The 17,329-nt window shown below is 39.3% G+C and overlaps 1 long non-coding RNA gene across 1 annotated transcript; it reads right to left on the bottom strand.

Moving 5' to 3' along the window:
- Positions 1 to 2,350: 2,350 nt before the first annotated feature.
- On the bottom strand, positions 2,351 to 15,497 carry LOC144308486 (uncharacterized). Its single transcript, XR_013374955.1, has 4 exons — positions 15,254 to 15,497; positions 12,310 to 12,434; positions 3,812 to 3,880; positions 2,351 to 2,525 (listed from the first exon to the last, which is right to left on the bottom strand). It is a non-coding gene; the product is annotated as an uncharacterized LOC144308486 (long non-coding RNA).
- Between the last annotated feature and the right edge of the window lie 1,832 nt (positions 15,498 to 17,329).

The raw sequence follows: 17,329 nt of genomic DNA, 5'->3' as shown, positions 1-17,329 counted from the left end.
AGCAGCCTCCATATACCACCAGATATTTTAAAATAAGTGATTTCATGTTATTATTCTCTTGTAAATTCTTATTATCCTGTGTGGGGTTTTTTGTTGTTGTTGTTGTTTGTTTGTTTGTTTGTTTTTGGTGAAGTTTATATCAACCTCTGGAGGATATGTGAAATCTAAAGCCTGTTAAAAATGGAAATTTGTGCCAAAGAGGAAGGCTGATGTCAATTCTTCTTTGACATAAGCTTGTCTCACTGCCAGGTGGTATATTACAATTAACGTCTCAAACCAAATACCGCCAAACATGCAAACATTTAGTAACAAACTATCCGTAGAGTCGCATGAAGTACTATCCCTCTGATGGGAAATCCACGTGTAAGATTCACTAGAAGCACACGAACCCCATTTGGGGGCCAGGGTCGCCTGACTTCGGGAATGCCCCCCGCAGAATCTCTGTTAACCACAGGGCATTGGCTAAAACAGAACCTTGGGGGGAAGATGCCACTTAGAGGCTTTCACCTGCCCAGGCAGGGCCAGAGGTAATGCTCCTCTCTTTCTTTTTTTTTTTTTTAAGATTTTATTTATTTATTCATAAGACACACAGAGAGAGAGACACACACATACACACAGGCAGAGGGAGAAGCAGTCTCCCTGCAGGGAGCCTGACGTGGGACTCGATCCCGTGGCCCTAGGATCAGGCCCTGGGCTGAAGGAGGCGCTAAACCGCTGAGCCACCCGGGCTGCCCAGTACCTCTTTTTCTAACCAGCGTCTCTACATTGAAATACCATTCATTTCACCAATGCAAAATAATTTCCGATAGCTAACGTGTAAATTAATAAACCTTCTTGTGCTGCTCTTATGTGAGACAATTGAAGCCAAAACAAGAGAGCCTACTTGAATTAGACTGGTCCAGTGCTAATTAGCCACACCTGAAGTATGAATGCTTAATTAGTGCATTTCAAAGTTAACCGAGAGTATAGGTAGGATTAAACATCATTTTCTATGCCAAGGTTTTCAAAAGAAAATTAGAGGCTGTATGGCAGATCTGAGGTAAGGGTGTAAGAAGGTGGCTTTCTCTAAATTGACCTTAATTCTCTGGAAGCAGAGCAGAGAAATAGGCTTAAACTGAGATTTCATTGATAGGCTCTGATAGGCTCTGAGGTTTGCTACCATTATGATAACCATCTGTGCAAGTGTGTGTGTGGGATCCTACCTGAAAGTCACGCTCAGCATCCTGTGGAGCAGCCTTCCAATTTCAACAGGAGGGTATTGATAACTGTTGGGGGACATCATCAAGAGGATGTGATTGCCAGCAGACCGTGGACCTGGAGCTGGATCTAGGCAACCAGAGGCGCCTCCCTTCCCGCCTGTGTTGTTGGAATGTGCTTCCACTGGCCTTTCCCCCACCTACCCACCAGGAGTGGTCTGCCTCTTTCTCTGGTCACTTCCTGCCCTCTGCATGGGGTAGCTGTTTCAAATTACACCCAGGAAGCTACTGCGGTTGTGAACTAACAGTCATGTACATGCAAGAACCATTTTTGTATATTTTAAAATTATTCTTAGCGATCTCTGCCCCCTGTGTGTGTGTATAAAGTCTTCTGTGTTTGCTACAAAAGTTAAAAGTATTTGTTTGTGTTGGTATTCTTTGTGATCATATTTATTGAGATAACTATTTTGAACTTTCTTCTGGCTTCTACTACTGAAGATCGGAATCTTTGAAAATATATAAAAATTCTATTTCATACCAGACATAACTTGAGATGTGATCATTTTATTAATTTATCTCTTCTATTACAGCATGCTGTGAAATTTCCACACTCCATTTAATTTCCATAGGCATCTGTTCACATGTAAATAACTCCCAGGATACTGAACTTTCTTTGATGATTTACCCCAATTTGAAACTAATTATTATACATTCTTAATTGTGAGATTTAGTTACATGAAAAAGATGGTTTGCCTGATTTTAATTCAGGATTTGTATCACCTGTATTTCAGTACAGACTGATGTCCTATGCCACTTTTGATAAGACAGAGTGATTATTACTTGCTATTAGCTAAGTAGACTGAATTTGAGAAACATCTTTATATTTTGGGTGTTTGGTTTTAACTTGGGGATTGTACGTGGGACCAAGTTACACCAAAAATTCTTATGGGAATGATTTTAAGTTCTAGAAGGCAGAGTCATATTTCTAGGAGACAGAAAATTATACTTGTAGAATGATGGGCTCAGGGGACGGTGCAGAGATGGCAAAGAGGCAGTGGAGTATCATGGAAAAAGCCCTAAGAATTTAGAGTGAGAATTAGAAGACCATTGCTATTTATTAACTGTTTAATCGTACACAATCCACTTACTTTTGAGACCCAGCATCCTTTTATTTCAGGGTGGGGTAATCATTCCTTGCTGAGCTCCCAGGATTGTTGTGAAGTCTGATGAGATAACATGTAACATCAGTTCCATTTCTTCTTCACTGTTTCCTCCATATTTTGAGCTCAACCTTCGACTCTTCCATTGATTACTCTGTTATTCTCCCTTCTTATCTCGAAGGAAAGAGAAGTAGGAGATTAACACACTAACAAACACATGAAAACAAGGACTGATAATAATTTATGACCATCTTTCCTCAAGTACATTTACACTTTAAAACATTTTGCCTAAATTGAGCAAGTCTATAGTGGCAGATTGTTCAAATTCCACCAGAAAGGGAGTTGGTTCTTTGAGAACAAGTGTGTACCTCAAATCACACCACCAAATCATGAATTCAAAAGCATTGTTCCCACTTTTAACATAATAGAAACCAGCCATTTTTATTTTCTATTATTATGTATTTCTTTTTTTTTCTTTCAAGATTTTATTTAAATTCAAATTAATTAACATATAATGTAGTATTGGTTTCAGGAGTAAAATTTAGTGATTCATCACTTGCATATAACTTCCAGTGCTCATTACAACAAATGCCCTCCTTAAGGCCCATATTTATGTATTTATTTTAAAGCAATACTCGAAAGTCAAGATTTAAGACAAAAATTCCATGCATGTAGTTGTTCCAGGTATTAGCTAACTTTTTTCTGTTAAGGACCATGTAATAAGTACTTCAGGCTTTGTGAGCTATATGATCTTTGTCACAGCTAAGCATTCAACTAAACATTGTAGCTCCAAAGTAGCCTTAGATGATATATAAATGAATGGACATGGCTGTATTCCATTAAAAGTTTACTTACAAAAAAAGGCTATGAGCCAGATTTGGCCCATAAGTCAGTTTTTCTGACACCTATAGTATTCCATCCACTCCTACATCCTTCCCTTTTTTCCTTATCACACAAAAAGTAGGTTTTGCAGAAGAAATATTGAACCCCATAGCTTTATCGTTACTTCCCAGTTTGCATCTGGCCCCAACTAGCATGAAGAATTTTCTTGGCCTTATGTTCCATATGCTCAGTGTCTAATGCAAGCATAATGCCCACGAGCTGTCCTACAACTGCCTAAAATAATGATCAGGGACAAACATAAACAAATCTTTTCCTCTGCCTCTGTTCAGTGAAAGCTCAGGATCTTGGATGCAAGGGTGGGAAACGCTTATAAACCCTGCTTAGAAGTTTGATAGTTCTATTCTTTCTCTGGCCAAAATGAAGATACTTATGAATGTGTGCTTCCTGTACGTTTGAAACCTCAGAGTTCAGTGCACCAGCACTTAGTGAGAACCAACTGCCTGCAGAATTGTATGGGAATGCAAAATTAGAGGCATGCTCCCTCAAGGATCCAACAGCCTGCTTGGGGAAGCAGAACACATACACATAAGAAAAATACTAAACAACACTTACAAAGCCAAACGTCAGAGAAGTACATCTTTATAAAGTAGAGGCTGACAGCATCAGTGCTTAGAGGTGACTCTATACAGGAAGGATCAGAGTTAGGTAAGATATTCTAGAGGAAATAAGGTGGAATGACATTTTCCCCCTCCCATAACTCTTCCCAAAACAGAAGAGAAAAATCTTTCAGGAGAAAGGAGTGCCAATTTCCTTTGCCAACGACGCTTACCTTAAGTCCAAGGGTGGTAAGAACCCCGAACTGCTGAGAAGGAGGTGACGTATCAGGATCAATAGTAACATCTTACTTACAAACAGATTTATTTTCGAATTTCATATATAATTCAGTTGGATCAAAAAATGGATTGGCTGGTCAACACACAAAGCCTATTTAATCCCCAGATCCCATGCTCCCTATTTGTTGACACTCAGTATGCATTTCAACATCTACATGAGATTATGAGAGTCTATAAATTGTATTTGTAATATAACTTGCAGCTTTTTCCTCACACTATGAGTTTTTAACATTATATTGAGCTCATTGAACACAATGAGAATTTTGTAATTCTCATACGTAAACACTGAGCAAAAAATATATTGAAGGAGGGGTGCCTGAGTGGTTCAGTTGGTTAAGCATCTGACTCTTGGTTTCGCCTCAGGTTATGATCTCAGGGTTGTGGGATCAAACTCTGCATCGGGCTCCATGCTCAGCTTGGAGTCTGCTTCAGATTCTCTTTCTCTCTCTCTCTCTCTCTCTCTCTCTCTCTCTCTGAATCCCTCTGCTGCTCCCCTACTGATGCTCTCTGTCTCTCAAATAGATAAATATTTTAAAATAGAGAGATATGAACATACATTCTAGGAACTTTGGATATTAGAACTTTATATTCTACTGGCTTTTCTTTTATAATGAAGAATTTTTTTAAGCTTTTCCCAACTACCGAATTTGACTATGCCATGTTTTGCCTTTTTTTGTTTGTTTGTTTGTTTTCACCAGAAACCTGCCTGACATAGAATGCAATTTAATACCCAGAGTATGTGGATGGGTTAAACTCTTGAGAGGCCTTCCTCATCCTTGCAACTAAGGGATAGAAGAAGGATCAAATGAGCTCTTGGGTTTTTGGAATTCTCCCAAACCTTGATTCTGAAATCGTCCTCTATCCAACCAGTAATTTATAGTACTTTCTATTCCTGACACTGACTATAAATTTATTGGAACCCTGTCTCTAAATTGTTGTGTCTTCCTCCTGTGAAGTTTACATGTAAGATGTGGTAGGAACATCCAAAAGGACTGAGCCATGAGACTTTATTGAGTTTACAGAACAACTTGTCTGAACTATTTTTATGCCTGCTGACTAATAAATAGTTGCTTGCAAATGTTTGATGTCAGTTGAATTCATCTTCACACTTGCTTTTCAACCAAATGTGTGGTGGAGGAGCACATGGGTGGCTCAGTCAGTGAAGCGTCTGCCTTCGGCTCAGGTCATGATCTCAGGGTCCTGGGATCAAGCACCACATGAGGCTCCCTGCACAACAGGGAGTCTACTTCTCTCTCTCCCTCTGCCTGCCACTCCCCCTCCTTGTTCTCTCTCCCTCTCTCTCAAATAAATACATTTTTAAAATCCTTAAAAATATGTATTGTGGTAAAATATACAAAATGTAAAACTTAATATTTATCATTGTATAATTCAGTGGCATTAATCATATTCACATTGTTGTACAACCATCATCACTATCTATTTCCAGAATTTTTTCATCATTTCAGACAGGAACTTTATACCCATTAAAGAATAACCCCTCATTTCTCCTTCCCCATTCCCTGGTAACTTCTATTCTATTTTCTGTCTTTATGAATTTGTGTTTTCTAGGTATATCATATAAATGGAATCATACAATATTTGTCCTCTATGTCTTATTCCACTTAGCACACTCTTTTTAAAGTTTATCCATGTTGAAGCATATATTAGAATCACATATCGGGCAGCCCGGGTGGCTTAGCGGTTTAGTGCCGACTTCAGCCCAGGGTATGATCCGGGAGACCTAGGCTTGAGTCCCACATCAGGCTCCCTGCATGGAGCCTTCTTCTCCCCTGCCTGTCTCTCTCTCTCTCACTCTCCCTCTGTGTGTGTGTGTGTGTGTGTGTGTGTGCGTGTGTGTCTCATGAATAAATAAATAAATTCTTTTTTAAAAAAAGAATCACATATCTTTTTATGGCTAAATAATATTCCTACATAATAATAATATATAATAATATAATAATAATTTCTACATAACACAGTTTATCCATTCAGCTATTGATGGACATTTGGGTTGTTTCTACCTTTTGGCTGTTGTAAATATGCTGCAGTGAACATTGGTGAACAAGTAGCAAACTTAACTTTATGATAAAATTCCTGTTAGTGACACAGTAGGGGAATAGCTTCTTGCCTTCACCCTTAACTAATGGCAGCCACAAATATCTACCTTAAACATTGTAAAGTTGAACATGACTAAATAGACTTTGGTTGGATCATAATACTCAGTTTCCTCATCTGTAAAATTGTCATACTAATAGTATCTACCTTATAGGGTATTAGGAAGATTAAGGGAGTTAATTTGCCTAAAGTGCTTAGAAATGTATCAGTCACTGTGTAAGCATGAAACAAATATAGCTCTTACTATTAGTAGCATCATCATCCTTCATCTTTTAGGGACACATTATCTTGCTGCTACTATAATTGTAATTTACCACCCCCGTTTAACATTCTATCCAGGTCTGCCCTAAGTTCTAACATGTTCTGTTCCAGTCATCCACCTCCTCCATCAAAATTCTCCTCCCATGTGGCTGGCTGATCTTTTCAAGATGAGAAGGAGTGTGACTTTATTGACCCATTTAACACTGATATGTAAATTACTGGCAGAGACTAACCATAGACATCCTTATGATTCATACCTTGTTGTGTCTCAGACTTGCAGACTTGTGAAAATACAGAAAGCTGCAACAACTCCAATAGCTACTACAATACTTCCCTTTATCACACTTTCAATAGTGACAAAACTCATGACGTCCCCTCAACAAAGAGAGAATTTAAAGACAGTTATAGTTTCTGGTGGTCAGGGGAATCATAAACTTCTAAACCAATGCAGAACAGAAATGTAACCGAAGGTTGTGTTTTAGAATACAATTTAATGTTTAATAACAGTTCACAAAGAATATAGGAATAAAATAGAAGGTTAACACAATTATTTTTCTTACAAGAGATGAAATATATTTTATCCTTCTATTTAGGTTTAATAATCAATGTAAAACTTGTAACTGTAATGTATCGATGTTATTATATTCAAAAATTAGCTGGGCTTTGCTCTAAGACTAATATCCATAAATAAATTTTAAAAATACCAAACACACAAGAGTAATAATTTTAAAAATCCCTTGGAATACATAAATTAGATGACTATTAAAAATTCCAGAAAATGATTTCACCAGTGGCTTCCTTAAATAATATGCTTGCTTGGTGCATTTTAAGATTTGTTTTTACTAAAATCTGATTAATGTTTATTGCATCGAGATTCAGTTATCTATATATTTTTACGTAGAATTTAAGGTTGGTTCAATAAATCTTTTTTTCCTACTCAGTGAACAGTATACAACAATAGATATTAAAGTTGGTGGGTCTGATTATCTTTTTCTTTTTTTTTTAATTTTTATTTATTTATGATAATCACAGAGAGAGAGAGAGAGGCAGAGACACAGGCAGAGGGAGAAGCAGGCTCCATGCACCGGGAGCCCGACGTGGGATTCGATCCCGGGTCTCCAGGATCGCGCCCTGGGCCAAAGGCAGGCGCCAAACCGCTGCGCCACCCAGGGATCCCATGATTATCTTTTTCAAGTCGTATTATCAATTTGTTAACAATTCTGTGCTAGGGATGAGGATGAATGCAACTGAAGTAATAGTGTTTTAGGGCTGTAAATCAGGAAACCTCAGTTCTAAGGCTTACTAAACCACTAACTAGCAGTTCAAACTTTGGGGGAACCTGGTTTCTGTAAATGACTCACTTGGATAGCCACTAATGGCCCTTATTGTTAATAAAACCTACATGAAACAATCAAGTCGAATCCTGTATGGTGAGAGCAATTGGCTAGAAATAGAGATGCGAATTTGTAAAACTTGGTCCTGGCCACAAGAAGTGCTGATTTCATAGGCAGCAGATACTGTCACCAATGGGCCTATATTCCCTCAGGCCTTCCCAATGAGGTGCACCCAGGCCTGACTTCCAGCTGCCAACACATGCATCTCCTTGCACGAGGGCTTGCTTGGCTACTAGAGTCCACTCTGTTCCTGGCAACAGTTGGCTAGAAACACTAGAGAATTAGAGCACATCCTGAATCATCAACCCATAATTGATAAAAGTTATTGTATATGTATTCGAGCTCTCCTACTTCTTAGATGGATTAACCACCCTTGCCCCTGGGTTGGGCTAACACCTAGACCTAGACACAGTACAGTGAGCCACAGAATTCCCCAACATGGTTAATCACCGCTTACAGTAGTACTTAATTTGACAATATATCTTTTATTGGCTGCCCTCCCTATCAGCCTCATCTTCACCTTTCAGTGTTTCCTGGGGACACCTAACAGAGAGACCACATACATGCAATCAAATCCTTACTCTAGGTTCTTCTTCTGAGGAAGCGAAAACTAAGCGGTAAGTGTTTACATGACCCTGGCCTTACCCCTCTTCTATCCCCAAAACTTGTCTGCAAACTTGCTCTTTCCAGGCGCTGTTCTATGAGGCTCCTTGGCCCCCTCTTGTCTTCAGAATTGCTGCTAGGCCCAGGCAAGATAGATATGTTATTGTTATCATCTTGCAGGTGAATTGTGTACATATATATGCTTTTATCACTAACTTTACCAAAGCTGTGCATACCTTAAATTCTGAAACTGTATCATCTTTGTCTTTATATTTCTACTGCCTAACATTGTATCTGGCACATACGGAATTTCATGATATGACCTCTCCTGCCTAGAAGACTTTCCATTTCTTCATCTTTTAAGTGGTCCCCCGTATTTATGATTTAAGATTCAGTCTGCTGTCTCCTTAATGAAATTGTCACCAACTGCTACCCACTGAATGATGCACTCTCTGTCATATGATCCTGTGTAGACATTGAGAACATCCACTTCTTGAATATAACTTCATATTGTTAGATATTGGCTTTTCTACTTTCCCTTTTCCTATATTTTCTATATTAGCTTCTCTATTTTTCTTTAAGCTTCTTGAAGGGAGGGATTTGGCTGTATTCCTTTCTGTTTACCCATGCCCCTAGCACAATGCCTTACCCATAAAAGCGCTATTGAATATATAGAGCAGAAGGTCACTATTGGTTTTACTAGGAGTTCATACCTCCTGTGACTCCCACATTCCACAAATTTGTGCAACCACCATTAGGGACAAAAGAAATAGTCTCAACAAAACAAAATATGTACAGTGACTATAATCCGTATATTTAGAGCAGAAATTTCTTTGCCCTGATCTGATCTATGAAAAGCTACAGACCAACAGCTATCTGCAATTAACTTAATAAACTGGTGTTGAGCTATGAGGTGCTATGATTACCAAAAATCAAATATATTTATTCCCATATCATTACAGAGAAAGTTAGGTGTATGAAACCAGAAAGAGTTGGTGGCCACGAGTTTTGGCTCTTTAGGCTGATCTCATTGGTCATATTATAGTGTCCTTTCATATACCTCCCTCTATACTCTGAATTCTTCAGACTGTCTCCATAAAATATTCTTAAATAATATAAAGCAAGTCAGAAATTTGTCTTGAAATAACTGACGACTCATCTCTTCAAGTTTTGCAAGGACATATTTATACTTGGCACATACTATAAATAACAGCTGGTAAGTTTGCCACAACCATTTTTCACTCACTTCTGTTTTCTCCCACATTTATTCTTCTGCCCATATTCAGTCTCATTTAAACTCAAGTACCAGTTTAGAGTTTGCCCTGGGTTGTGTCTGTTGACTTGTTCTGTGTTTGAAATACTCTTTCTAACACATTATGGAAAGAGTAATATTTGGCTACTTTCATAAAATTACTGTTTTATAAGAAGGTACATACTTATAGGCAAAAATATCAATAGTTTACAATAAATCAAAGGGATAGATTTTGGACTTGTAGACCCCAAGAGAAGGGAAGTTCTAGTTTTAGCAAAAGAATTTCCAAAGTATCCACAAAGTCTATAGAGATGAACAAACAAAAACACTTTCACCATGCTTTGGAAACTTGGAATCTTGTGAAATGGATAAAAGATGTAAAGTTGAATATAAGAGCATGGAGTCTGGGAGAAGTCCAGCACATCAGAGGTATGAACTCAAGAGTGGAGAAGTAAAAGAAAAGCGTAAATTCTGATAGGGAGCCTCTGGGAAGTTCCATGACACTTAAGTTGGATGCAAAGGCATCCCAGAGGGTGGTAAAGGCCCATTATGGAACTGTGCCCTGAAAGTTATAGAAATTATGAGCCATGGCTTACCCATTTTGATCCTCTCCTTCTGTTTCACCAACCCCATACCTATTCTTAGCTAGGTAGCCCTGGACACTATTTCTGTAATGTTTCCACTACATGTTGTGAATTATTTCACTGTGGTTATTATCACATGATATTTTTCCCTTCATGAGTCCATCTTACATCTCTCTGAGGGCAGGAACAAAGTCTTTTTATTTTGTATACTCAAACCTATCCTAAGACAAACACTAAATAAATATTACAATAAGACCTGGGGTATTAGCTTAATGTGAAGAAATGAGTTGAGAAGTAGAATTAAAATTTGATGATATAAATCTGGAAGTCTTTGGATACTCCTCTAAGATTGACCTTTTTCTAAAAACAACAGGAAAATATGCTAATATTAGTTTCTGTTGATGTACCGGGACATTTACATAAGTTCACTCATTCAGTCCTCACAACCATCCTGTTAGGCTGAGCATTATTATCTCCATTTAGCAGATTATGAAACCATGGTTGGGGGTTAAATCTGGTAACTTGTTGAAGAACCTAGTAAGTGACAGGCACTATTATGGATGCTGCAGATAAATTGACCACTGAGACAAACCAGGCTGTCACACTCTCTGAGCTTATGTTCCAGTTGAATGAGACTGAGTTTAAACAAAACCACCAAAAAATAAACAAGGGAATTCATACATAGTGATCAATGGCCTAAAGGAGAATAAAATGAGCTGATGTCATAGGGAGTGGGTGGGGGTGATGCAAAAGTCTGCCTTACTTGGTGGATCGTGACATTCCTAATGTAACACTCTGATCCTATGTTATTCAGAAGATGGAAGTGACCAAGTATGAGTTTTGGAAGTGATAATGTGGAGGATTATTAGCAACAGTATGGATTAGGAGAGAATAAATGATCATCCAAAATAAGCCTTTGGAAAGTGGATGAGGAGAAGCAATCATTGTAAGAGAAACCACTGATAGGTTCTAGAGAGAGTTAAAGTGATTTGACATAAAGAATAGGAAAAGGGTAGAGGTGATGGTGATGACGATGATGATGATGATAGCAATGACAAGTCTTGAAGATTTACCCAGTACATATCCAAAGCTATACAGTTCTCTTTGATGGAAAGCTAATATTTAATCACTATAAAAATGTTTTGCAAAATGTGGGACTGCACCACAAGATATTCAAGAAGATTTGAGGTGGTATTTAAGATAACTTAAATTGCAGTGAGAAAGGCATTGAAGAAAGGCAAAGAATCACATAGGAAAAATGCTATTTCCATTTAAATCTCTTTCAATCCCTCTAATTATGTCAAGAAGAAATTCTCAATTTGAGCTATTTGAGCTATTTTGACTTAACACCTCTCTAACATTTGCTAATCTCCTTTTTTAAACAAAGAGTGAGCAGGCCTTATGTTCAGAGCCTTCAGCAGCCAGCAGTATCTAGCTGAAATTTAAAAGTTTATTTTCATTGTATTTATTTTTACAGTTACCCTCTATTTATGGTCAGTGATACTAGTTTACCACTTATGGTTGTGATATGTCCTCAACTTTTCTAATAAATTTAATTAAATAAAAGAATGAATGGATTAAAAGAAAAATATTAAGGAGATAGTAATGCAGTAAATTTGAGAGTGCAGCAAAAATGTTGAAGGTGATAGAAGACTAGAACTTGAAGATACTACAATAAGTTACAAAAGCCACCTAGAATTGGGTGAAAGGTTTTGAGGTTTTGAGACACACCTACCGAAAAAAAATATATGGTCACTTAGGAATCTTCAGAAGACTGGATCTCTGGATAACTTAGTAGTTCATAGACTATAATAGATTCTACTTTATGCATATTGAATTTTAGATGACACTAAAATATTCTCAAGAAGGCTGGCACTCAGAAGTACATTCACTAAAACCTAAAACCTAGATCTGGGGCTAGGCTTATTGGTTTGGAAGTCTCACTAGTTTTTCACTGTATAAGAAATTACTGCAAACTTAGTGGCTTGAGATAACACAAATATATTACCTCACAGTTCTGAACATCAGAAGTCCAGGTAGACTTTTCTGTAGGCAGTCTCAGAAGGCTGAAATCAAGGCTGGGCTTTTTTCTGAGAGGTTCTGAGGAAGAAGCTGCTTCCAACATCATTCACACTGTTTGAGGAACACAATTCCTTGAGGTTATGGGACAGAAGTTCTTGTTTTCTTGGCTGTTGGCTGGGAGTTGCTCTTAGCAACCAAAGACCACTCTCAGTCCTTGCTAGGGGCACCTCAAAGCCAACAGCAGAGAACCACTCTCACATGAATCCCTCTCACATTTTCAATCTCTCTGACTTTTTTACTGCCATCAACCAGAGAAAACTCTGCTTTCAAAGGCCTGATGTGAATAGATCCGTGGTTGGGCCCACCCAGATACTCTCTGTACTTTAAGGTCAGCTCATTAATAACCTTAATCATATCTACAAAATCCCTTTTGACATGTAACCTAGCATAATCAAGGGGGTAACATGACCAAAGGGAGCAGAGATGAAGGGAACTATTTTATAATTCTGATTACCACGGAAGTCATCTATATACAAATGCATCCGTGTATCCATTTATTAATTCAGCAAACATTTACTGAGTATCTATTATACTACCAAGCATTTTGGTTGTCATTTGTGTATTTAACCATGGGAGAACGTTTCTCATACCTTTGATACAGAACATAATGTTCAAACCAACACTCTTTGCCAACAGGATATGAGTGCAACACTGAGAGTCTGTTATCATACACCCCTTGCACCACTCAGATCCACTTGTACCCACATTCGGTTTATTCTGTCCTGGCACTGCTTCTTCAAAATGATGGTCAGTCATCATTTCTTTTAAAATTTTAAAAGTAAAGTTTTTCAACAGGAACATCACACTGTTGTAGTTGATTTTGAAGCCAGAATTAGATTTGTCATTTCTTTCCTCTATCAACATTCCTGACTCACATTACACTGACTGGCACAAGTGCTGGTTTAGGTTTCCTGCTCTATAGAGTCTGGGTCATGGTTACCTTGTCCTTTTTATTTTTTTTTATTTTTTTATTTTTTTATTTATTTTTTTTAAAGACTTCTAATTTTTTTTATTTATTTATGATAGTCACAGAGAGAGAGAGAGAGGCAGAGACACAGGCAGAGGGAGAAGCAGGCTCCATGCACCGGGAGCCTGATGTGGGATTCGATCCCAGGTCTCCAGGATCGCGCCCTGGGCCAAAGGCAGGCGCCAAACCGCTGCGCCACCCAGGGATCCCTGTCCTTTTTAGCCCATTGTTGAGGCAACTGCCTGTTTACTGTTATCACTGGGCAGGGAAGCATCAACGGGCATTCTGTGAGTCTTTTGAGTTCTACGAATACTCCTCTCTGTTTTTATTATGTAGCAATAACCCTATCTGCTCATGTTCATCAGGGTCTAGCACTTATGGGCATATAGTAAATTCTCTCTTTCCTGATGATTTACTGGCAAGAAGAACTTAAATGGTCAGTTAGTATCTTTGACTTAAGTTTTAGTTGACTTTACTGTGTCTCCTGGTCAAGATTTGATACCCACACCCAGGAAGTATTATTTCTAGTTCACCCACCCTAAATTTGGAGGAATGGGAAGCACAAATTCCCCAAGGGGTCCCTGGGAGTAATAATGAGAAAGTTAACTCCTACCTCTACCTTTTTGTTCCCAAATCTGTATATTCTACCCATGGAGAATACAAGACCATATATAATGGCTGTAGATGCACACATTCCTTGGATCACGAACAGTGTCCCAAATCTATAGGCTATTCTCCCTAAGCTCCACTTTCGCCATTTCAGCATGAAAATAGACCAGATAATAAGGTATATAGTAGGACCAGGGAATCGCATGGACCTATGCACATACCTCCCACTTTTACCAGAAGCTGGATCCTTGGGTCTGAGGCTGTTATGTGGCATTCTATAATGGTAGATTGAATACTCCACGAGCCTTCAGAAATTAGTGTTGGCCATACCACCACAGGCAAGAAAGCTAAGCACTTATCAGGAATACATATCAACCCCAGTAAGAATGGATTTATGCCTTATTTTGAGTGGCAGGGGTATAGTGGGCTGAATAGTGGTCCCCATATATATCAGCTCCTAATCCCCAGAAACTATAAATGTTACGTTACATGGGGAAAAGTCTTTGTGGATGCTATTAAGTTAAGGATCTTGACATGGAGAATTATCCTGAATTATCCCAGTTGGCTCTAAATGCAATTACATGTGATAAGAGAGAGGAAAAAGTGTTTGGCACACAGAGAAGAAGGTTGTGTAACCATGGAGGCAGATTGGAATGATGTGCCACAAACCAAGGAATGCCAGCAGCCACCAGAAGCTGGAAGAGACAAGGAAAGGATTTTCCCCCAAAGCCTCCTGGGAGAACACAGCTCTGCCAACACCTTGAATTTGGCTTACTGATATCAGACGTCTGTCCTCCAGAACTGAGAGAATAAAATTTCTGCTGTTTTAAGCCACTGAGTTTGTGGTAATTTGCTACAGCTGGCATTAAAAAAAACTAGTACAGTGGACCAGTGTAATCTACTTGTCACCAAGTGGCTAGTTGTACTCCTTTAAGGATGGTACCACATGGAGGGTGTGTCGTTGTTCTCTGCTGCTGATGGGATCGATGTTCAGAAGCAGCAATAGCTAAATCAGCTTGGATGAGAAAGGCCTATGCTGCTGCACCAATATGCAGCCTTCATCCTGCCACCATGGCTACATCAATCAGAGGCTATTGTGTGATGGTAAAACTGCCAGGGGATCCGAGGATAGAGGCTGGCTGATACCCACTGGACAATTATCCTATTTCCCTGATACTTCAGTGCCTTTTCTGCAGTGAATGCTCTCTGAGAGGCATTGGCATGTAAACCAAAGATTAACACACTTTGTGTATGCCCACTCCCGTAGGTATATTCACATGCCTTTTCACCTGACCTTCTCTGTCTTTGTTCTTCTCATCTTCCTCCCTCCAAGGGCCTTGGCCAACCAACCAGACGTTTTGCCACTGCCAAGGACTCCTTAGAGTCTTAGCTGAGGCCTCATATCCTCATATCCCTCCACACAAGTTAGTGAGCAGGTGTATTGCCCAAAGTTCTGGAACAATTTCATCTCTCTCATTTAAGGCAACCCCTCAGTGGGGCTTTGATGCGGCAGCAGTTCATTTCAGCTTGTACCAACATATCATGTTGGTACATAACATGTACCAAGACAGAAGTTTTCCTCCTTTGTCAGCTCATCAATGAGAGTACCCTATGAGGTCATGAAAGAAATGTCAGCACAGAAGTAGGTGACATGGGGTTTGGACTACTTGTTTATATAACTTCTGGGTACCTTATTGGGAAACATCATGCACTAGAGAATTCTCTGGTTTTCCATAATGCTCACTACTCTAAGCCTTTTCATGACACTTTTAAGATTCTGCTGAGGTATTTCCAGTAACCTCACCTGTTTCCTATAGGCTATTGTTTCTAAGCTTCAGAGAACCATCTCACCTGAGTTTTAGGATTGGCTCCAGTGTCCTTGCCAGGACATTGAATTCTGATTCAGAAGAGGACCTCAAAAAAAAATCTCTTCTATCCATCCTTAAGTTTGGCAATTCTCTCTCTAGTCGAGCAGCCACAAGATCCTTTCCCAGGCATGCTTTCCTATTTCCTACTGGTATATACCTATCCGGTATGGCAGAAACAGAACTCTCTAGCTTGAGCCATGCTGAGTCTTGACCATAGTTATTGGTAAAAGCAATGAATGTTTAAAAGAAAAAAAGAAGGTCTGTGGGCTCAAGATTTTTGAAGTGCTTATTCTCAAATGCCCCCAACCCATTTGCTAGGGTTCTACTCTTTCCCTTTCAGGGTTTATCGGTAGCATAGAAGATTTGCTGGGAATATGTATTCACCTTCTTTTGTAACTCTACCATTTTTACAACCAAATCTTGGTAGTGATGCTCAGCACATTCTGCCCTCTGCCTCTGGGGTATGAGAATCTCCTATTAAGCTGCCGAGTCACGCTATTCCACACTATGCCCCCAGTTGACAGTTGACAGACCTCAGCTTGCAATTTTCTTTCTTCAGGATTCCAGTCACAGCTACCAATAGCCATCGAAATCCACAATCCTTATAATTGCCTTTCCCCCCATCTCACTAGGGTATTCAAGCTCTTGTACCTGTATGCTCTCCCAGTCCACCACATGCGCAAGTCTTAGTAATCATGATGTTACAATAGATCACGGGTCAACAACAATACCCCTCTCACCACCATCACTGGATATTTGTTACCATCTAGCCAGCAAGTGTTCTAATTCCAACATCCCACCCTGAGGTTCTGCTTCCTAGGACCACTTCTTGTTTTTTTTTTTAAGATTTTATTTATTTATTCATGAGAGACACAGAGAGAGAGAGAGTGAGGAGAGAGAGGCAGAGGGAGAAGCAGGCTCCACACAGGAGCCTGATGTGGGACTCGATCCGGAGTCTCCAGGATCATACCCTGGGCTGAAGGTGGCGCTAAACCGCTAAGCCACCAGGGCTGCCCCCTAGGGCCACTTCTAATACTAACCACCTTAGTTAGGGATTTCCAAGAAGCAGATGCTGATGCAAAGATTTAAGAGAAAGCCATTTAGTTGGGAGACCACTCCAAGGAAATACCAGTAGAAGAATGAGAAAGCGAGAGCAAGAAGGAAGGAAATCAATAAGAGGTATATGAACAAGCAAGTAACGCTGTGATACCTGTGGTTCAACCCTGATGGGGATCTCCGAAAGACAGTATTAAAAATTTAAGCCTTTTGAACTCTAAGGAAGTTGGAGTGTCTTCCAAATCCTATCCCCTATTGGCTGAGGATTTCTGGAGAGCCAGCATTCCCAGCCAACCCTTTGAATGTATGGGCTGAGAGAAAACCCTGGCAGAGAGTCGCAGATATTTGCAAAAGGACACTGAAAAGGTACTGGCACTCTAACAAAGTAGGACGGGTTCTAATTGGGATATCAAAATTGCCATGAGAAAATGCATTCATTCTGCTGG

Source organism: Canis aureus, chromosome X (genome assembly GCF_053574225.1).
Source record: "Canis aureus isolate CA01 chromosome X, VMU_Caureus_v.1.0, whole genome shotgun sequence".
Classification (NCBI taxonomy): domain Eukaryota; kingdom Metazoa; phylum Chordata; class Mammalia; order Carnivora; family Canidae; genus Canis; species Canis aureus.
The sequence above is the reverse complement of the archived record's forward strand: the minus strand, read 5'-3'. Positions and strand labels throughout refer to the sequence as shown.